We start from the raw sequence: 20,377 nt of genomic DNA on the forward strand, positions 1-20,377 counted from the left end.
GTCATTGGCTTAGTTCAAGGTCTCTGGCTTCTGTGATATCATCAATGTTGGATCCTCACAGGAACTCTTCCTGATTATTCTGTTGTTGTCCTGTGTCATTTGGATCAGCAGGACTGGCCCTTTCATGTGCCCCAGCAGTTCACAGATCAATTTGGGGTGGGCACAAAAGCCCTAGATTTGGGCATGGGTGGCAGTTATCCTGGTTAGCCTTTATCTGAACCACCAGGGTGAGATCTGCATCACTGTTCTAGATGGGCCACCCAATACTGCAATTGGCAAGAGGCAGGGTCTGCTCTTCTGCTCTTATGGCCTCAGGCTGGCTCACCTGTACCATGCCTCCAGAACCACCTCCACTGTTCTGCCCTGTCAAGGAGAGAGGCCCACTCTCCAAGTGCTACAACTGGCAAGAGGCTGGACCAGCTCTCCCATTCTCACAACCCCGGAGCTGGCTCACCCCTTATCTCAACATCTCCACCTCCACTTTTGCCATCGGGGCCAAGTCCACTATTTTGGCCAGGCAAAGAAGGCCCAGGGCCCATTCTCCCCAGTGCTACAGCTGGTGAGAGGTGGGGCTAGCTCTCCCAACTACAGCAGATGGCAAGGGGCATCTTTATAATTTGTGGTGCATAATATTTTCTACACAAAAATGTAGAAAGATTAATTATTTTCTTAGTATGAAGCATGGGGCTTCCCTTCTGTTACTATCTGATACATAGGCATTTGGGACTCATTAGGAAGTTTTTATTTCAACAGAACCTGGGGTTTGGGAGGGAAGTGGAGAGGATGGTGGCAGTGGTGGTAGTGTCTTGGTTGTTGTTGAAATAGGGTCTTATACCACTCAAGCTGACTTTGTACTCTACGTAGCCCGTGCTGGGCTGTGAATTTGTGGTTCTTCTGCTTCTGTCTCCTTCTACTCTCTCAGTAAGTGCCTTCTGTGGTTCCTGAGAAGATGTATTCACTGTGTCGATACTTATTGAACTTTCAGAAAATGAGTTAAATAGCTGATCCCATGAGAAGAAAGGACTGGGAATGAGACCAAAATGCAAGGAGGATCTGACAGAGCTGGGTTGAGGCAGTCACCCATGCCCTGTGTACACAAGACCCAGGGAAATGCCACACCCATCCTTGACCTATCCAGTTCAGACAGAGACTCATTGTCAAAGGGTTATAAAGTTCACTGAAGAGAAAGTAAATCTCATCCAGGCTAGTAGGATCTACTATATTTAAATGTGATGTCATCAGCAATCATGTAGAAGTAAATTTCAAGGAAGACAGCCCAGGTGAGTGACCCCAGCAGACAGAGAACAAAGAGAAATCTGAGAAGACCAGCTTTACCTACTTGGCATTGAAAACTGGTGTCACTGGGTAACTTTCAGCCAGGACACAGAGGACAAGAGAACTACATATAAAAGCAGCAACTAAGCAGCCCCAGGGGCCCATCTTGTATGCAGGTTTTCCCAGGCCCTCACTGGGCGTCTTACTGTGCTGGCTCTGTTTAATCTGTGTACAGTTTAAGAGAACTTCCTCCCTGCCTCCCAATCTCCCTTTTCTAAGTGATTCTCTACCATGAGCTCAGGAGGCAATGGCCCTGTAGAAAGGAATGTTAACACAGACTTGGCTCCGTTTTGAATCCAAGTCCCTGATGATAGCTTAGGGGTGGGGGGGGGGGGGAGAAGGAAGAGGAGGAAAATCTGTCGTCCTTATGGTTGTTCATATGAAACATTAACTCCATCTTTTCCTCCCTTTGAATCCAGTCTGTCCTTACTTCCCTTATAAATAACAGTATGTCGTCTCATTTACTCCTTGTAGCTTTATGCTTCCATTTATTAATTAATGAACTAGCAGCTACTTAGAAAGAGTAAGAAGAGACTAGTTAGACAGATCATGGCTTCAGTCCCCAGAACCCACAGCAGGAGTGAACTGACTTCCACAGGCATGCTATGGGACATGTGCACCTGTACACACATACATGTTAGCAAACAAACTGATTTTTAAAGAAAAAGTAAAAAAAAAATTAATTGCTTTTCTCAAGGTCATACAGCTGTCAAGCTACAACCCAAGTCAACTTGAAGGCAGCACACTCTTGACCTCTGGTTTGTGTACCAGGGCCTTGACCATTGTATCCTCTGTTCATTAAGATCAAATATATTGCCCTATATTTTAATCTCAAGACAGTCAAATGAAATGTCCTAAGGAAAATCACTTTACTCCCAAATGCCATAAGCTGGAAACATCTCCCACCAGCCCAAATTTCCTTCTGCTGGTGGCCGTGTGACACAGACACTCTGTCTTAACTGGGCTCTTAAAATTGTTTTTAGAATTAGAATGGTGATTCTTCATTTATGCTTTTCTTATCTAATATTTACTTTCTATTTATTTGTAATAAAGCCTATCATCGATGATAAATAATTGTAGCATTTAAACTTTAAAATAGTATAGCCTTAAATCAGGTCATAGGCCTTTACAGCGCGGTATTCAATCTGAAACGATGTGGACTACAAGCTTGCTTAAGAACCACCATCTGAGAAAATGAATGAAAGTTCTCATAGTTCTAAGAAAAAAAGGAATCTATACTGTTCAGAGAAGAATTAAAAACTGTCTTGCATACTCCTGCTATCAATGAATAAAGGTTAAAAGCATATAGCTGATAAATGCTTAAGCCATGAGAGAAAAATACTTCATAGCATTTCATAGCATGCCCTAAACCTCACTCATCTATGCTAGTTGGAGTCATTAATCTATGAAGATACGGCAATCCACTTAGACTGCCATATTATCACTTTTTTGTACAACTGAGCAAACAAAATGTAATTATCCCACCATGTAAGTCAGAGACTATAAGCCTTACCTAAGCCTCATCCTAATTTAAATCATGCTGTGTTTTTTACAGTAAGAATCAGTAGACAGATAAAAGCAAAGACAAATGTGTGAGAAGTTATACAATATTTTCAACCAAACAAGAAATAGTGACTTAGAGCCAAATCTGGGCATATGACAACCCAGGTTGACCCAAAGTGGCAACTAAACAACCAAAGGCAACTGTCATCCTCCAGTCAGAACAGAAAGTCAAGTGCCCATTGCTCCCACATTTTCTGTCCGTCAAGTCCAGGATGATGTAATGGTGTTGTCCTGTTCTCTCAGAGCCAGAAACATGTTAAAACCAACCATAGCTGTAGCGTGGAATCCAGAGCCGGGAAATTCAATACCCTTGACGTCTATGGAGCTCAGGGACATTTTCAATGCAGACAACAGGGGATCTGGCTCTGCTTTCTGTCTGAGCTCCAGGAAATGATGTTGCCAGGTAGGACACAGTTACCAGGACAAGAAAGTAGGGCAGTTTTCTCCAGTAAGAGTTCACTAGAGGGAGAGGCAAATGATTTATCTACAGGAAAAGAATTTTATTATGTGTTGGTCATTTGTGTGTGAAGTCACCCATGTTATTAGCTTTTATAATTCGAGATAAGGAAATAAACATTGCAAGTAGAAAGTTTTCTGGTTGTATTTAAATAATTTAGGTCACATTTTCTTTCTTCATTTTTGTACCTTGTTAGCTCCCTAATTTTAGTAGTAACTAAAAGTAAGGCAAACCCCTTTTGTACTTGCATTCTGTCCCTAGCTGAGAAATCTAGGGTAATACTCACAGGACAAAACCTCTAGAGGTCATCTATGGAAAGATGAGTCCACCTGGGCAAGCACACAAAGAAAGCTTTTGACATCACAAAAGCTGGCTTTGCCACCTGCACAGCTGACAGCCAAGTATACAGGTTCTTCCTGGTCGGCAACAGAGAACACCTGTTTTTATAAATAGTTGCCTCTTGGCACATCTACTGACTCACAGCTTCTGTCAAAATCTCAGTGAATAAAACGTATAGCAGATACAGGCCTGGTACTGCAAATTTGTAATCTAAGGCTTGGGTAAGGGAGGTGAGAGGGTTAAGAGTTCAATTATCATCCTCACCTACCCAAGTGTGAGGCCAACCTGGGTTACATGAGATCCTGTCTCAAGACAAAAGAACGTAGTCAAAGAGGTATAAAAAGGCATGTTCGTGTATGTTTTAATATTACTGGTTTATATTTTAATGAGAAATGCACACACATATACACACATACAACACTTTGAAACTGCAAATTTGTACAATTTCAGAGACAAGACTGGGATTCTCATGTTAAATGCTAGTGAGGATCATGTTTTGAGGAACTATGTTCTTTTTCTTTCTTTTTTTTTTTTTTTTTTTGTTTGTTTTAATATATTATGCTTATATCAGATCTATAAGAGTACTTTGCCTACATGTACATTTGTGCACCATTTGCATACCTCGTGCCTTCAGAGGCCAGAAGAAGGTGTCAGGTCCCCCTGGAAATGAAATTACAGACAATTATGAGCCATCATGTGGGTGCTAGGCATCAAGATTGGGTCGTCTAAAAGAGTAGCCAGTGTTCTTAACCACTGAGTCATCCCTCCAGCACCTCCAGCAGTTCTATTCTTAGACTTCATTTCTCTAACAGACCATATTATTATGGAATTACATGCTAGCTAAGAACTAAGGCTCCTATAGGAGTGACCTCACTGAATTATAATTCATCTTTCTCAACTTTTGTTACAGGTTATCACATAATATGAATGTTTGGAAACATATTTCATTTTCTGAAACATAGATTGACAAAAACCATCTATGCTTATTTTGAGTCTGTTTTCATAATGGTCAATATATTTTTCAAAGCAGTCAGTGTCTAAAATAAAGTATTTTTAAAGACTACAGAGAGTTATAATTTTGTGTGAATTTTATGTTAGGTACCTAAAAACAGAAGGAAACTTTGTTCCGAGTCATGAGGATGACTGACCTTTACCCTGACTTTAACATGTTGTCTTTATCATAAACATAGAAAAACCTCTTTGGAAGCAATTGTATTGGTGATAGCTAAAAAAAAAAAATGCAAATGCAGATGCCATTCAGCAATGGCTCTTTATGCATATGGCTGCCAGTAAACATTTCACAAGAAACTACGATGATGCATTTATTTACACAAATCTGGAACGGCACAAGTTCAGGCTGGTGTGAACACAACACAGGAACAGTATTCTCAAGAAGCCCGACATTGTTTGGTACATCTATACTCCTACTATGCTCCGACATCGGCCCATCTCATGTTGTCCTGTTCAAACAATAGTAATAACGTATTATTGTTCATTAAGTCAAACAGCATCTTGCATGTCCCTTCCCCTAGGTTGGATTTTGAATCTCTGTTTGTTCTTCCTGTCTTTATTCAGACCAAAGAGCTTAATTAGTTGGCCCTTTCATTCACCACATGTCTTCTTATGCCAAAATTGTATGTCCACTATTGCCAAATTAATCTTCCAGGATGGTAATTCCAATAAAATCAGAATTATTTAGTCTGGAATCCAAGACCATTTATAGTCATACTCATCTTCAAAGTCAGTTTCCTCTATGCCTCCCCTAAGCATTCCACCCCAGCAAGACTCATTTCCTATGGCCATTCCTTCTGTATTTCCATTTCTATTTATTTGGTCTTTAAGAATTTAAATTGCCTTAAAGTCATCAAAAAATCCTTGCAGGAATCTAAACGTAATTTCTTTTCCCCCAGTAACTGTCTTAAGACCTTTTCTGTCTTTCCCTCTCATATATATTTTATTTTGTGTTGAGGAATGGGCTGTGTTTCTTCTGCAAGGCTGAAAGCAGGATCTGTTACTACCATACGACACCCGCAGCACAGTATGTATCAGACTGGAAGGCACTCGACCCCTTGGAAAGTGAACTGAACAAAATGGCTCCTTTTCAAGAAGCTATACATCAAACTCATAAGACACACCAAAGATACTAATACTAGTATTACGTGCTAATGAGAGTCATCCAAACAAGTCATTATCTCTTGCTTGCCCAGGCATTGTACGGTAAGAAGAGTTCTTGGAATCACGGCCAGGTAAGTCTGCCCCCGTTGCTCCATCACATTGCAGGACAGAGCCCAGCCATTAACACAGAACCAGACATCTGACTCTGGAAGACAGACACCTCCAGAGACGTGTGGGCCTTCGATGTTTAAAAGGTGCATAACACAGCAGAATCTTGTTTGTGGCCTACACTGATAATAAGCATTTTTGCGGCTAAGGAGTGAGCCTGCCTTTAATCTGGCATCCAAGCCTTAAATTACAGCTGCAAGATATGGGAAGCTTGCCACAGACTCACCACATCGGGAATCTTGGTCAACAAGCCCCTACCCTGACATGTTAGGGGAGTCCAATCTTAGTGAGGCCCTGCAGTACTTCACAAGTGGCAACCTTTTTTTTTTTTCTAGGGTTTCAACTTGCTGGACATTGGTCTTAAACATATTTATTCTCACTTTTAATATATTCATTATTCTAAAACAGCCTAAATTTGTTGCATAAAATTTAGGTATGGTGGAATAGGTCCAATGAGATAGCTAGCATGCAAACCACTCCCAGGATCTAGTATGTCTGTGGAAAGCACCTGCTGGTGGGGATGATTCCTTCATTACAGCAAAGCTGATTAAGAGCTAAATCCTAGCCCTCCTCTAGCAGTGACAGACGAGGAACTTCTCTCATGGGTCCCTCATAAAATCATCCAAATACCCATTCCACTATACATATACTATGTGGAAAAATATTCACATCTAGACTGAGGAGATAGCTCCATCAATAAACTGATTGCCTTGCAAGCATGAGGACATGAGGTCAATATTCAGAATGTGTGTTTTTAAAAGCTGGACATACTACATGCTTGTTATATGTGAAAGAGACAGACACAGGCCAATACTTGAGGCTCACAAGTTAGCAAGCCTGACTTAATTGGCAAGTCTAGACCAGTAAGAAATGCTGTCTCAAAAGAAATTAAAAAACAAAATCAAATGATAACAATGGACAGTGCCTGAAGAGCAACACTTAACGTTGTCCTTGGACCTCTACACGCACATGCATGAAAACACACATCACATACACACATATAAGAAAAATAATAACACCTATCTCCTGTGGGATAATAGACCTTGTTTTTTCAAAGCTTTAAAGTCTAGAGCGGCATAATTTTGTCTACTGCTGTGCTTAGTGAACTAAAGTTGTCAATCAGCCATATGTTAAACTGTCAGCCCCATAAAAGTATAGGGATGTGGGTCACTAGCCAAAGTCCATCAAAGAAAGTGGGGATGCTCAGAAACTCATACCTACATGAAGTCCCATAGCTGAAAAGCGAGAATGAAATAAGACTGGAGAAAGACAATCTGCTCTACAGGTTAACAGCTGAGGATGCAGTCAGAGCCGCAGTCTTCTCAAGCCACAAAGGCAGGACTGAAAAGAAAGGCTAATTCTGATTAAATTATGCAGGCTTGGGGAAGACAGGGGGTAACTCAGAAGTCAAGTTCAGAAGTGCACGAAAGGGCAAAGACTTTAAAGGACTAAGGAGGATATCTGGGCATGAAAACACCCTCTAGCAACTGTAAGAACTGAGCAGATGAAGATTCAGGATGGCAACAGAGAAGGAACTCAGACATATGCTAGCTGTATGTCTAAAGAGTGGCCACAGAAGAAGGAATCCCAGGGCATAAAAGGGCTGGTGACCCAAGTAGGACCAGTGAGCCCCCAGTGACTCCTGACCCACTCTGATCTCTTGTCTGCTCCATTGCTCAGTAGACTTGAAAATGAAGTGTGGTTTTTAAAAACACATTTGCTATTCCTGTTAGTAAAAACGCCTGCAAGTGGAAGGAATGCCATACTAGTACAATTTAAGGTACTTGGTCTGCATTTCAATTGTGGTTTATAAATAATTGTTCAAGAGCAACGTTTAGAGGGCTCACTATCCCAGCCACATAAATAAATATTACGAGAAGGCAGGAAAGTGATTTTTTAAAGAAAAAGAAGGATTCACCAAAATATATGTGTTCTTTCGGCAACATTACTGACTCCTTCCTCTCTATTCATAGTTTAAAGAATACCAAATGTTGTTTGACCATTATGAGGCTCTCCTTTGTTGTTGTTGTTTCTTGGCTACCAAGAAGGAAGGTGACACAACATCTATATAAATCCACCGTGATGTACAGTGCTGGCCCAGGCCCAACAAACCATAGAAAGATACCTGAACCTTGAATATGAACATGCCTATCCCCCCATGATGGGGATTGCTCCCTGCCCAGCCCTCTTACATTGTCAGTGTTTTGTTATTGTTATTGTTTTGTTTGGGGTGTTGTTGGGTTTGTTGTTGTTGTTTGCTTGCTTGCTTGCTTGCTTGCTTGCTTTATTTTGAATCAGAATCTCACTAAGTTGCCCAGGCTAACCTTAAACTCACTATGCAGCCCAGGTAGGCCTTCCTCCTGGTGGCCGACTCCAAAGCAGCTAGGAATATTGATGGTGTCACTGGGTCTAACTAAGCCTTTTCATTTTCATTTTATCATACATTTTGTCAGAGACAAAAGGTAGACTGGAGATAGATAGATAGATAGATAGATAGATAGATAGATAGATAGATAGATATAGAGATAGAGATCCCTATTTTTGTTTTGTGTTTTGAGATAGGATTTCTTTGTTTAGCCTTGGCTGTCCTAGAACTAGCTCTGTAGACCAGGCTGGCCTTGACTCACAGAGATCTGCCTGCCTCTACTTCCTAAGTGCTGGGATTAAAGGAGTATTCTATCCTTGCCCAGTTTATCATATATTTTAATGTAACTATAGAATGTATAGCAATATTTCCAAAGGGCTGTTTGAGCTCATGCATTCCGCTAAAACAGAACTGTCGTGCAAATACTTTTTCAGTCTTTAAATTAACAAAGGGTGTTTGCAGTTCCACAGACCTCAAATCCATCCATGTAGCTTCCAAAAGAAAAAAAATAATAATCTTAGTAAATCATGTATTTTCTTTGCCCACGATAATTGCTTTTTGGAAAATACGCTTTTAAAAGTATGCTTTTAAAAAAATTTTTCCTTGTCTAGAAAGGTGTCTCTATGTCTACAAATGTGGGTTCACTATTATGTTTTTGTGCCACCTTACCATGCCCTGAATTGCAACACTTTCATATAGCTTCAATTACCAACTAGCATGACTAAAAACACACTATGAAAAAAATGAATGAAGAGACAGAAGAAACTAAAGATAGAGTAGAGGGAGAAAGGAAACATTAAATGAAGGGAGGGAAATAAAAAGGGGGAAGAAAAAGGAGGTAAGAGGAAAGGAAGGGGGCTGAAGACTCAGGCATCTGGGGGCATCTATCCACTTGGAACATCCTTTTGACTCTTCTTCACATTGTGAGTTCCATCTCCCCAGAATAAGAAACAAATGCAGAACATCCATCTGGTGCCTCTGCCTGAACATGTTTTGTCAGCTCCACCCAGCAGGCTGCAGGCACAGGAGGAGCTGTGTTCACGTAGGGTAGATCTTTGTTAGGATGAGAACCCTCCTGGCTGCCTAACTCCTCGCTGCTTTTTTTCTAGCATCTCACACTGATTCTCCACAAAAAGAAGAATTGTGGTTGTCATGGGCTGTTTGCCTGTGGTTTCCTGTGTGCTTTATTCATTTTTCTCTGGGTCATTGTACTGAGACTAGAAAAGAGCACACGATTATGTAAAATCTCACTGCAGCATGAAATTGCTTGAGAAATAACACACACTCACATTGCATGATCTCTCAGCTATTGCATATTTTTAAAACAGAGTCACTATGTAGTCTTGCCTGGCCTGATTCACAGAGATCCACCTGTGATTTTGAGCGCTGAGATCAAAGGCATGCACCACATACACAGAAACACTGCCCATTTTATCACAGTATGTCAGTTTTCTTCATGCAGAAACAGCACTCAGCAAACTCACATCAACAATAATAAATAATGAATATTTACTCTTGCGTAGTATTTAATAGAGTGTTTATAGAGTTGTAAACCACTGTCCCTGCTAAGGAATCTGTTCTACTTCTCCCTACCCAGTGCCCAAGCAAAGAAATATGAACTAAGAAATTCCAATAGCCTTCAGTGTAATCTCATTCTCTCTCCACTTCTTCTTCCTCCTTCCTTCTTTCACTGCTGCCCCGTCCTTCCTCCTCCTCCTCCTCCTCCTTCTTCTTCTTTCACTCTCTCTCTCTCTCTTTCTCTCTCTGTCTCTGAAAATGACATAAGCACTAACAACAGTGCTCCAAGCAGCTCTTTGAGAAATTTGGATGAATCACGGAGATTTGATACCAAAATGAAGAGGAGTTACTTTTACTTTCATGGTCCTTAATGAGGTGGATCAATAGAATAGATGTCACATTGGGGCAGGCCTTTAATTCTGCTAACTAATCAAAAATAAAGCTCATCAAAGCTCAGAGTGTTTTTATTGTACTTCGTTTTCTACCATTAGCAGCTAAGACACTGAAGAGCGTTCATTTCTAATTATAGTCTTGTCCAATTAATCCTGTGACGCTCTAGTCTTGCTTTTATCACAAAGCAATTTTGAGTATCACCCGCAGCCACTACCACCAAGGAGGGACCAGGAGCTGAAATCAGAACCCATCTCAGTGAGGGCAGGGCCAGTGTTCATCTCTGCCTTCATTCTCCCTGCACCAAAAAACAGCAGAAGTCAACCAGCAGTTTGCAAAGTCTCTCAGAAAATAGTCAGCTATGCATGAAATCATGGCTTTAAAGTATCCAAAGGGATAATCAGCTGAGAAACAGATTTTAGAAGCTAAAGCCTTTGCAGAACAAGAGAGTCCAAGTGCTGATCCTGAGAAGCCACAGGCCTGTGGCTGACAGCCTCAGTGGCTCACCTCAATTCCAGCCCTGGGAGGCATAAATGGGGGTTTTAGAGCAAGCTACCTAATGAGACTCTCTCTCTTTGACAGCTCTGTGTTTGATCTATCCTGCCTCACAGAGTAAGTGGAAGAGCAGTTGAGTAAGATTCCCCATGCCACCCTCCAGCTTCCACATAAACATGCACATATGTGTTTACACACTAACATATACACACATGCCACACACAAGCAAATATGCCTACACAGGAAATTAAGAAAAAGCAAAATTATAATTCTTTTCACTTATATCATTCATATTACCTTTCCCCCGAAAGACAATATAATCTGAATAAATCCCTCAAATTTCAAATGTTTAAATGAAAAAAAAATTACATAAAATATCCGTTGATGCCTTTATGTCAAGTAAAATTTGTAATTTTTTTTTCAGAAATGGCTTTTGAATGTTGCCTCTTTGTCTACCTTCCTCTGGAGTGCTTTGTCACCATCTATCCAGCCAACAACATTTCTAAGCAAAAGTGAAGTCAAAGGTCTTGGATATACAGTGATTAAAGAACATGGTAGTGGATAGATAGGGAGGTGACTCCATGGGTAAAGTGCTTATTGCTCAAACCTGAAGATCTAAGTTCAAATCCCCAGCACCCATATAAAGCTCGGTATGATGATATGGATCTGTAATCCCAGTAGTCCTACAGTGGGTTGAGAGGTAGGTTCTGGACAATCCCCAGAAACACTGGAGCAGGATAGTCTAATGTGCTCAGAGTCAGACAACAAATGCATGCTGTCTTACACAAGGTGTGAGGCAAGTCCTAGCACCCATGATTATCCTCTGACGTCCACGTGTACACTGTGGCACATGCACACCTGCATTCACGTATGTATGACATACACACAGGAAAAAATAATTGTTTTGATTCTTTAAAAAGGACTTTGTATCAAAAGCCTATCAATAGAGACAAGAGCTAGCAGCAGTAACAGGGTATCTAAAATATGTATTCACAATAAGGTCAAAGTATACTCAGTAGAATTATCTAGCTCAAATTAAGGGGAAATTGTCGAGGAAAGTGTCTCTGGTGAAGCTGTTGAAGGTTAGGAAGGAATAAACAAACAGAATCCTAGCATAGAAAGGTTGGTAGTCACACAGGGGGGTAGATGAGCATCCCAAAAAGCTGGAAGTTCACATGACAGTCTTCAAATATCTCAGTGCTAATTTTATGTGGTGGTCCCTCAGGCTGGATATGTGCAAACACCTTCTTCATCACACATCAGCAATGCACACAGGGAGGCCATTCCAAGGTGTCTTCTCTTATAGGTACAGGGATTGGTACAATGCTGGGAGAGTGTGACACTTTTAAATCAGAGAGAGGCCATCAAGAGTCTTTAGGACAAAAGCAATGCCTGAGGGAGGTGGTGAGGTTGAGCAAGTATTCTCCAGGAAGTGGTATTTCTCAGTCAGTGCAACTGCCCTATTTATCAATGCGGATTACTGAAATGAGAAGAGTAAAACAAGACAGGACTCTTCTTGGAAAACTATGCAATGCAGTTTCTTCTCTGTTATTATGTAGTAGATTTTTCCATTGTGAGTTTCTGTCCAAGTCCTTCACTTAGGTGCGTTCTAATAAGTTAATTTGTTCCATGATCTCATCATAAAGAAGACAAGAGCCAAAGGTAAAAATAAGGATTCCGCCAGAGAATAAAACCAACTAAAAACACAGGAAATAATGGAAGGAGGGAAAAGAGGAAATAATAAATTTCAGGGAGAAAAAAACAAAGAAAGACAAAACTTGTAACTTCTGGCTCTGGAATCAGCAGGTTGGACATGGAATCAGAGTGTGGGGAGATAGCTAGTGTTTCATGGGTAGATGAGAACTGGACTGCTTCTATACAGTCACTACTCATTCAAATTAGCAAACACGTTTCTGAGTGAATATTGGAAAATTAAATATTTCCCCCTTTTTTTCTTATTTTGAAGACTTTTATTCAAACTATATCTTTTCTCTATTTTTATCTTGTAAGATACTTTTCCCCCAAGATCATTTTTTTTTTTAAATGCAAAATGAGCCTTACTTTGTCTTAGAATTCATCAAATATTTTTGAACTCAGTAAAAGTTTCCATTAACATGAAGGCTCTCGGTTACTCCACATTTGAAGTTTATCTAATTGTGTCATATGAATCAAGGCTGAAATATGAACAAAAGCCATAATTTAGCAAACATACGATAGATTCTTCCCATTTCTGATCCAGTAGTATAACTTAGAGCTGGAGATGACTCAACAGTTAAGAGCACTGGCTGCTCTTACAAATGATCCTGTGTGCAGGTTAGTTTTTACCACCTGAGTCTAGGAGACAAGCTGTGCGTGTTTCAGGGGGTAGAGCCAGGGAAGTGGTCCAGACCCTGTGAAGCTCAAAGATTATGAATACATCCCAGAGATCAAGTCCCCTCTTGAAATAAAAGCACTTAACTTGTTTTTTATTTGTATTTGTTTGTTTGTTTTTATGGGAGTCTGTATGTTAACAGACTTTGGAATTTTACAGAGATTTTAGCAAGGTTTTGAACATTAAAATAGACTTAAGATATTTTAAAGAAACTGAACGTTGGTGGGGTGTTCAAGACAAGACGTCTCTGTGTAGCCCTGGCCATCCTGGAACTTGCCCTGTAGACCAGGCTGGTTCTAAACGCAGAGATCTGTCTGCCTCTGCCACTCCAGCATGGGATTAAAGGCAGGTACCACCATGTCCAACTGAGACTGAACTTTTAAAATATTTGAATTTTTAAAGACTAAAAGCTTTTAAAATTTAGAATATTCTACACTGTGATATTGATACTAATATGAGGTCTTGGGGATGTACAGGAAAGGAAAGGTTATGGATTTATAAGTGATGTCATTTGTGTGTCAAACTGACAAAGGGTCAATTATGCTGGTTGAATTTTTTCAGCTTGACACAAACCTAAACATATATGAAAGGGAAAATCTTAATTTTAAAAATGCCTCCTTAAAATTAATCTGTAACAAGTCTATAGGACATTTTCTTGGCTTATAATTGATATGGACTGTGGGCAGTGTCATCGCTGATCAGGAGGTCCTGGATGGTATAAGAAGAAGGTTAAGAAAGCCATAAGGAGCAAGCTAGCAAGCAGCATTCCTATGTGGCTTCTGCTTCATCTCTTCATGCTGATGAGAATGCAAAGCTATAGTTTATATGTATGATAAGCACTGAATATTTGATATGTGAAATAGATGTGAGATTATGCTAACCGCTTGGAATATACTTTATAATACATATGTAAGCATCATGATGAATGCTGTGATTTTCATTAAGTGCTTAGAAACACTCCTCTGAAAGAAAGGGGGAAATTGGCAAGTTGGTTTTCATCTTCACAAAGGCTTTGAAGTTTTATTAATCCAGGTTCATCTTGTATTACCACAGAGGTCTGTGATGCTTGGCTTATCAGATGGTTGCTATTAGTGTGGACAAGCACCCACGAAAGGATCAGGGTCCTCTGCAGCTTGTAGTTCACATGCAAAGTGACTTTGCACAGGATCAGGAGGGTGAGCTCAACTTTAGGCTTGTAAGCCTTCTTACTTTGCACCACTTATTTTGCAAATATCTTGTGGTCTAGTGGTTCATATATGTTCCTAGTACTTGGGAGGTTGTCAGGAATATCACAGGTTCAAGGCTATTCTGGGCTTATTATAAAATATTTGTTTAAAACACCAAACCAAAGCCAAAAAGAAATGAAATCAAAGTTCAAAAGACCAATGAATTGACTAAAATGATGCAACTCTCAAGAAGTAAAGCTCTAATTAAGTTTAGGATTTATGGCAATAATTTCTTATTGAATCATTTATCAACTTTTTTAATATTCTTGTTATTTGCTAAATTGTAGGACATAAAAGTTGAATAAAATATGTTTTATGACTTGAGGAAGTTTGTCAGAGAAGGTGCTGGTAGATACGTGAGTGTGACACAACGTGCTGGACTGTATCACAGAGCCTTTATGAGCTGTGGGGAACAAAAGTGGATATTCATGCAATTAGTGTGAGACCAGGAATGGGTTCCCAAAAACCAAAGCAGCGTCCATGCCAAGTACTGAAGGTTTAGCAGGAGTCCGATAGTTCAAAATATGACATGGAATGTAGAATACTATGTGGTTGTAGGACAGTGTCATTGTTAGGATTCTGCCCCCATCTGCCTACCAACCTGTGACGTTATTGCCTACCTGCCACTGGGCGTGCTCTTGCCCAGGAGTATATAAAAGGGCAAACCCACCTATCTCTCTTTCTTGCTCCACTCTCTACCTCTGTCTTCCTCTCTTTTTCTTGTTTCTCTCTTCCTCTCTTCCTCTGTCTCTGTCTCTCCCTGGGCCGCCCTCTTTCTTTCTCTCCCCATGCTCATATAATAAACATCTCCATATAATATCTGTTGTGCGGCACATATTTCATATCTCATAACCTCACAGGTAGAGGGACCTGCAATGAGAAGGCTTGAGTCATGATGAGAAGAGGCACTTGAGACTGTGAAATTCGTCTGGAACATAAATACTCTGGTGGACTGGAGTTGAAGCCCCTGCTGTTTCATGGCCAGGCTGTCTACAGCCTACCCTCAATTTGATGTATTCAGGATCACCAGGCTGGTCCCTAAGTGAGCTAGCTAGCTTAGCCTTCTCATCCCAACTGGAGGATGTTTGCACTCACAATCAGCTACAGATTCCCAGTTTACTCCCCTAGGCTGCAGCTGCTGGGAGCTATCAATCCAACTAGGTCAGCAGGTTTTCTTTCCCCCAGTCAGGCGGGGTGGCCATCAAAGGCATGAGGGAAGGAAGAGAGGGCACAGATGACGCACAGACCTGTTCCGGGTTGGCTAGTGTTTCCCAAAGTTCATAAAGGAGGCACATTTCCTGGTGATATACCTTAATATCCTTGTTTTCCCTTCTGGATCACTTGTCCTCACACTTGCCCGTTGTGTCAGCACCAAACTCTTCCCTATCCAGCCTCAATACCCCACAGCAATACTAACTTTTACTTTTCCATTTTCCTCCTCTGTATTCTTTAAAAGGACACTTTTGTCCTGTCCTTAAGCTTTTGAGTTTCCTCCCACTACTTACAGAATCCTGGCCCTGCTTTCAGAGTCTCCCATCGCAAAGCTAAAACAGTGTGTCCAGCGAGCCAACAAAATAATGGAGATTGTTTTCATTAAAGAAATGGATGATAATAAAGGCAAAGAGCATTCTGTGTGCATATCTTTCCTCCCAAATAAAATCTTACATTTTTCACTCTGCACTGAGTGTAGTAGATTGACACTGTGCCTAAATATCTGGTTTTAGGTTTTATGAGAGATATTGTGCAGAAAGATCAGAGTAAATCTTAAATAGGATACAAGGATCACATTTTAAAATACAAATGTAAAAATACTCCAAAAAGAAATATAAGAATTGAAAGGGAAACTGACACTTGTGAATTCAGTTTTTAAAAAAATGTTAAATTTGAGGATAAAATAAAAAAGAGTGGTTTTAGCTATTCAAAAGCTTGTACTAAGGAAACATGGTACGAGCAAGTAACAATTTTGATACAGTGAATAAATTCAGTTCATAAAATAAGTGCTCCAACATATTATCCTGTGCTGGCTAGTTTTACATCAACTTGATCCAAGCTAGAGTCATCAGACAGGAGGGAGCTTCAATTAAGAAAATGCCTTCATAAGATTGGGCTGGAGACAAGGCTGTGGAGCATTTTCTTAATTAATGATTGATGGTGGAGGGCCCATCCCATCCCGAGTGGGGCCACCCCTGGACTGGTTGTCCTGGGTTCTATAGGAAAGCAAGCTAAACAAGCCATGAGGAGCAAGCCGGTAAGCAGCACCCCTCCATGGCCTCGGTATCAGTTTCTGCCTCCAAGATCCCGCTCTTTTTGAGTTCGTGCCCTGACTTCCTATGATGATGAACAGTAGTATGGATACATAAGCAAAATAAACCGTTTCCTCCCCAGATTACTTTGATCATGATGTTTCATTCAGTCATAGTAACCCTAAGACATAATCCCAAATGGAATTTTTACGTTGGAATTTAGTTAGTTTTCCAGCAACGAACATATTGAAGAATAATTAGAATGACCATTTGAAAATGTCTTAGATACAGTAATATGAGACTCTCAATATCCTAACCTGTTTCTAAACTTCTGCATTGGATTTTACCATCTGATCCCCAGATTTACCCCAAATTTCTCTCACAAACCCAGTTCCCACGTCAAGGAAGGTAGATAGTGTATTGCCAACATCTGTTTGCTTTCTCACTACAAATGAACAAATAAGAAGCTATCTCCAACAGATAGCCACTTGCTATTGAAAGTTTAGTTTCCTCCAAGGGAGTCTCACTGGGGAAAGGAACTACTTTTGTGTGTAGGCCCTAACTTCAGCAGTAGACGTGAACAGAAAACAAACTCAAGGGTGTCTTTGGAGGTTCCTTGTCTCATAATGTCCTGTCAAGGCCTTTCCTTCCTTCCTTCCTTCCTTCCTTCCTTCCTTCCTTCCTTCCTTTCTTGCTTTCTTTTTTTTCTTTTAAATTTTTTTATTTTTAATTTTATGTTTCATTTGTTTTATTTTTTACCCTACAGGTCTTATTTATGGCTTCTGGTTTAATGTTTTTATGGGATTCTTGAGCATGGGACCACATGGGTCTCTGTCTTATGTCTGTTTCTTGTGCTTTCTCTTAAGCTCTTTTCCTTTTGTTTGTTTGTTTATTTTATTCTATTCAAGTTTGTGTGTTTTTGCTTTATCTCATTACATTTTATTTTACTATTATCCCTTAGATGCCTCTTTGTTTTCTAATAAGAGAAAAGGGATAAATCAAGAAAGAAGGGGACATAGGAGATAATTGGGAAGAATAGGGGGAGGGGAAACCATAATCAGAATATATTGTGTGAAGAAACCTAATTACAATAAAAGAAAAATATTTTAAAAGATGTATATGTAGCTTTTATGTTTATTTAATAAAGTTACCATTTTATGTGCCAATACGACAGCATATAATCTATTTATTTAAAGATTCTTTACTGATTAAATATGAGTTAATGGATATAATAATAATAATACAAGCACCTGGTAGAGGGAGGGACTATAAAGACAGGGCCAAATACGTCTGACCTCAAGAATCACAATGGAATATAATGAATTCATGAGGTACTGAGGCAGCGATCAAAAGACTTGTGGTCAGACGAGGCTTCCCAGTGATGGGTGCTCAAGAACTAGAACCAGTACATTCCCTACTATAGGATGGGTTAAGTCACAGCTTCACTGAGTCTGGGGTAAATAAATGGGTCTAGTGTGCCTGAGCCTCACCCCATTATTTTAAAACAATTCCCAGAAACTTTACATTTGTTGAATGTTTAAACCAACATTCCAACGCTCAGGTTTTTTTAAGGGTGTGGTGCTGTGTGACAAGAATTCTCCTGAGGATACAACACACATGTATACTTACCCCTGAGAGGGAGCCCATGACAGACCAAAGTACAGGTACTGAAGTCCAACTTGGTCAATCAATGAGTTTTATTGGAATTTCTAACACAAGTGTGGATGAAGTGTTATTTACAGGGACAGAAATGACTCAAAGACAGCGGAACCACCAAAGCCACTCTAGCATGAGTGACAACTCACAAAAGCTGGGAACCTGGAGCACACTACACAGCCTGCAGCTGGCTCAACAGGTTGGAGAGTGGAGAGTGTCCTTTCCAGGTGCCTCGATTGATCTAAAACTCTTCCAGGCAGTTCAGTTGGTTTCTGCTTCTGGACAGATGATCTAGTCTGAGTCTTTGCAGCGTGGCTTGTCTGAGAATTACACTCAGAAGCCTTTATTGTTTACTAGAGAGAGAGAGAGAGACATATAGTGAAGCTGATTAATTTCGGGGACTTTTTGAGAAATTTGAGTTGTTTACTTTCTGGCATATGAAGTTTCCCTGGAGGATGCAATGTTTCACTCTAGGAGGGAACTACTGCCCAACATGTGGCTAGAGGAAGGGCCCATACTCCAGGGAATGACCCCACACCTAGATGCATAATAGGGAGGGCAGCCACTAATTGGACTCAGTGCGTTAAAAGTAGAAATTAGAAAAAAATATTGAAACTTATTTTTAAAAAAGGACATTAAACTAGAGAGATGAATTTGTGATTGAGAGCACTTGTTGTTCTTACAGAGGACCCAGGTTTGGTTCCCAGCTCTGCCAGGTTGACTCATAACCACTTATAACTCCAGTCCCAAGGGATAAGATACCCTGTTCTGACCCCTTCAGGCACTAGGCACACACATGGCACACATCGTACATGCAGATAAGACCCATCTGAAAAGGCTTTTTGGAGAAGCACATGAAGTTGGGAAAGAGATGCTATCTAGCTGTCTGAGGATGCACTGCTGGAAGAGGACGGAACGGAAGGGAGATCTGATCAAGCTACATTGTATGCACGGACAAATGGAGAGGGAAAGTTCAACTCAGTCCTAACAAAGACCTGTGAGCAAAGTTGGAAGTTTATCAGGAAACCATATTTATTCCTGCCCCTGCCTCTTTCTGCCATGGAAATGGCTAAGCCACACTCGTAACTGACTTGCTCAACCACCCTAGACATACACTCAGACACTGTGTCTGTCTGCTGGTCTTGGTTCCAGTTCCTCTCTTTTTATGCAGCAAACGCAGCTCAAGCAGAGACCGGAAGATGACAATACAGATTACTAGAGGACAGACTATATTAGGCAGGCAACAGAGGCTGAAACCTAATGCCCAGTTTCTCACATTTTCAGTATTGTGATTGATTACTTGAAGGAATATAGAAAAATTTTTCTATCTTTGGCTGGATTGCCTAAGCATAAAAGAGCCAGGGTGTATGTGAGAAAAATCAAAAAAAGCACTATATAATTAGCAATTGCATAATGGTATATAAACACTAAAATTTCAAATGTTTGGGATATAAATATAGACATTAAGATAGATCTTGTAGGATGAAACATGAACAGAAGACAGTTTCATAGCTGGAATTCTGAGTTTCATCATCTCATACAGGCTCACATGTAGGCAAAAGCCAGAATACCCAAATATAAAAATAAATTTCTGCAAGAAAGTCAAGAAAAGATGTGCTTTGCTCCCAGAGAGAGCAAATCTACTAAATACTTAATAGTCTGCCTTATAAGAATCCATGCTTACATGGGTAGATTTGGATTTAATTGAAGTTAACTTGACTGGGTCTATTTATGCCAGCACATTAGAGTTTCCTCACCCTCACTCTCCCATGCATCTGATCCTAGTGATGCCAACGACCTCTGTTTGGTTGGTTTTTTTTTTTTTTTTAATCTTTAATTTTTCCTTTCATTAAAAATAGATTTTTGTTAATATATCTTGATTGCAGTCTCCCCTTTCTCTACTCAATCCATTTCCTCCCCACTTCCCCTCCCATCAAGATCCACCCTTTTCTGTCTCTCAAGAAAACAAACAGGCTTATGAAGGATTGTAATATAATACCTAATACATTGGAATTGGACAAAACAAACAAAAAGCAGAAAAAGAGCCCAAGAGGCAGAGAACTGGCTCGCAGACCTGGGAATCCCATAAACACATTACACTGGAGCATAGCACATGTACAAAGGACCTGGTGCAGA

Source organism: Acomys russatus, chromosome 1 (assembly GCF_903995435.1).
Source record: "Acomys russatus chromosome 1, mAcoRus1.1, whole genome shotgun sequence".
Taxonomy (NCBI): domain Eukaryota; kingdom Metazoa; phylum Chordata; class Mammalia; order Rodentia; family Muridae; genus Acomys; species Acomys russatus.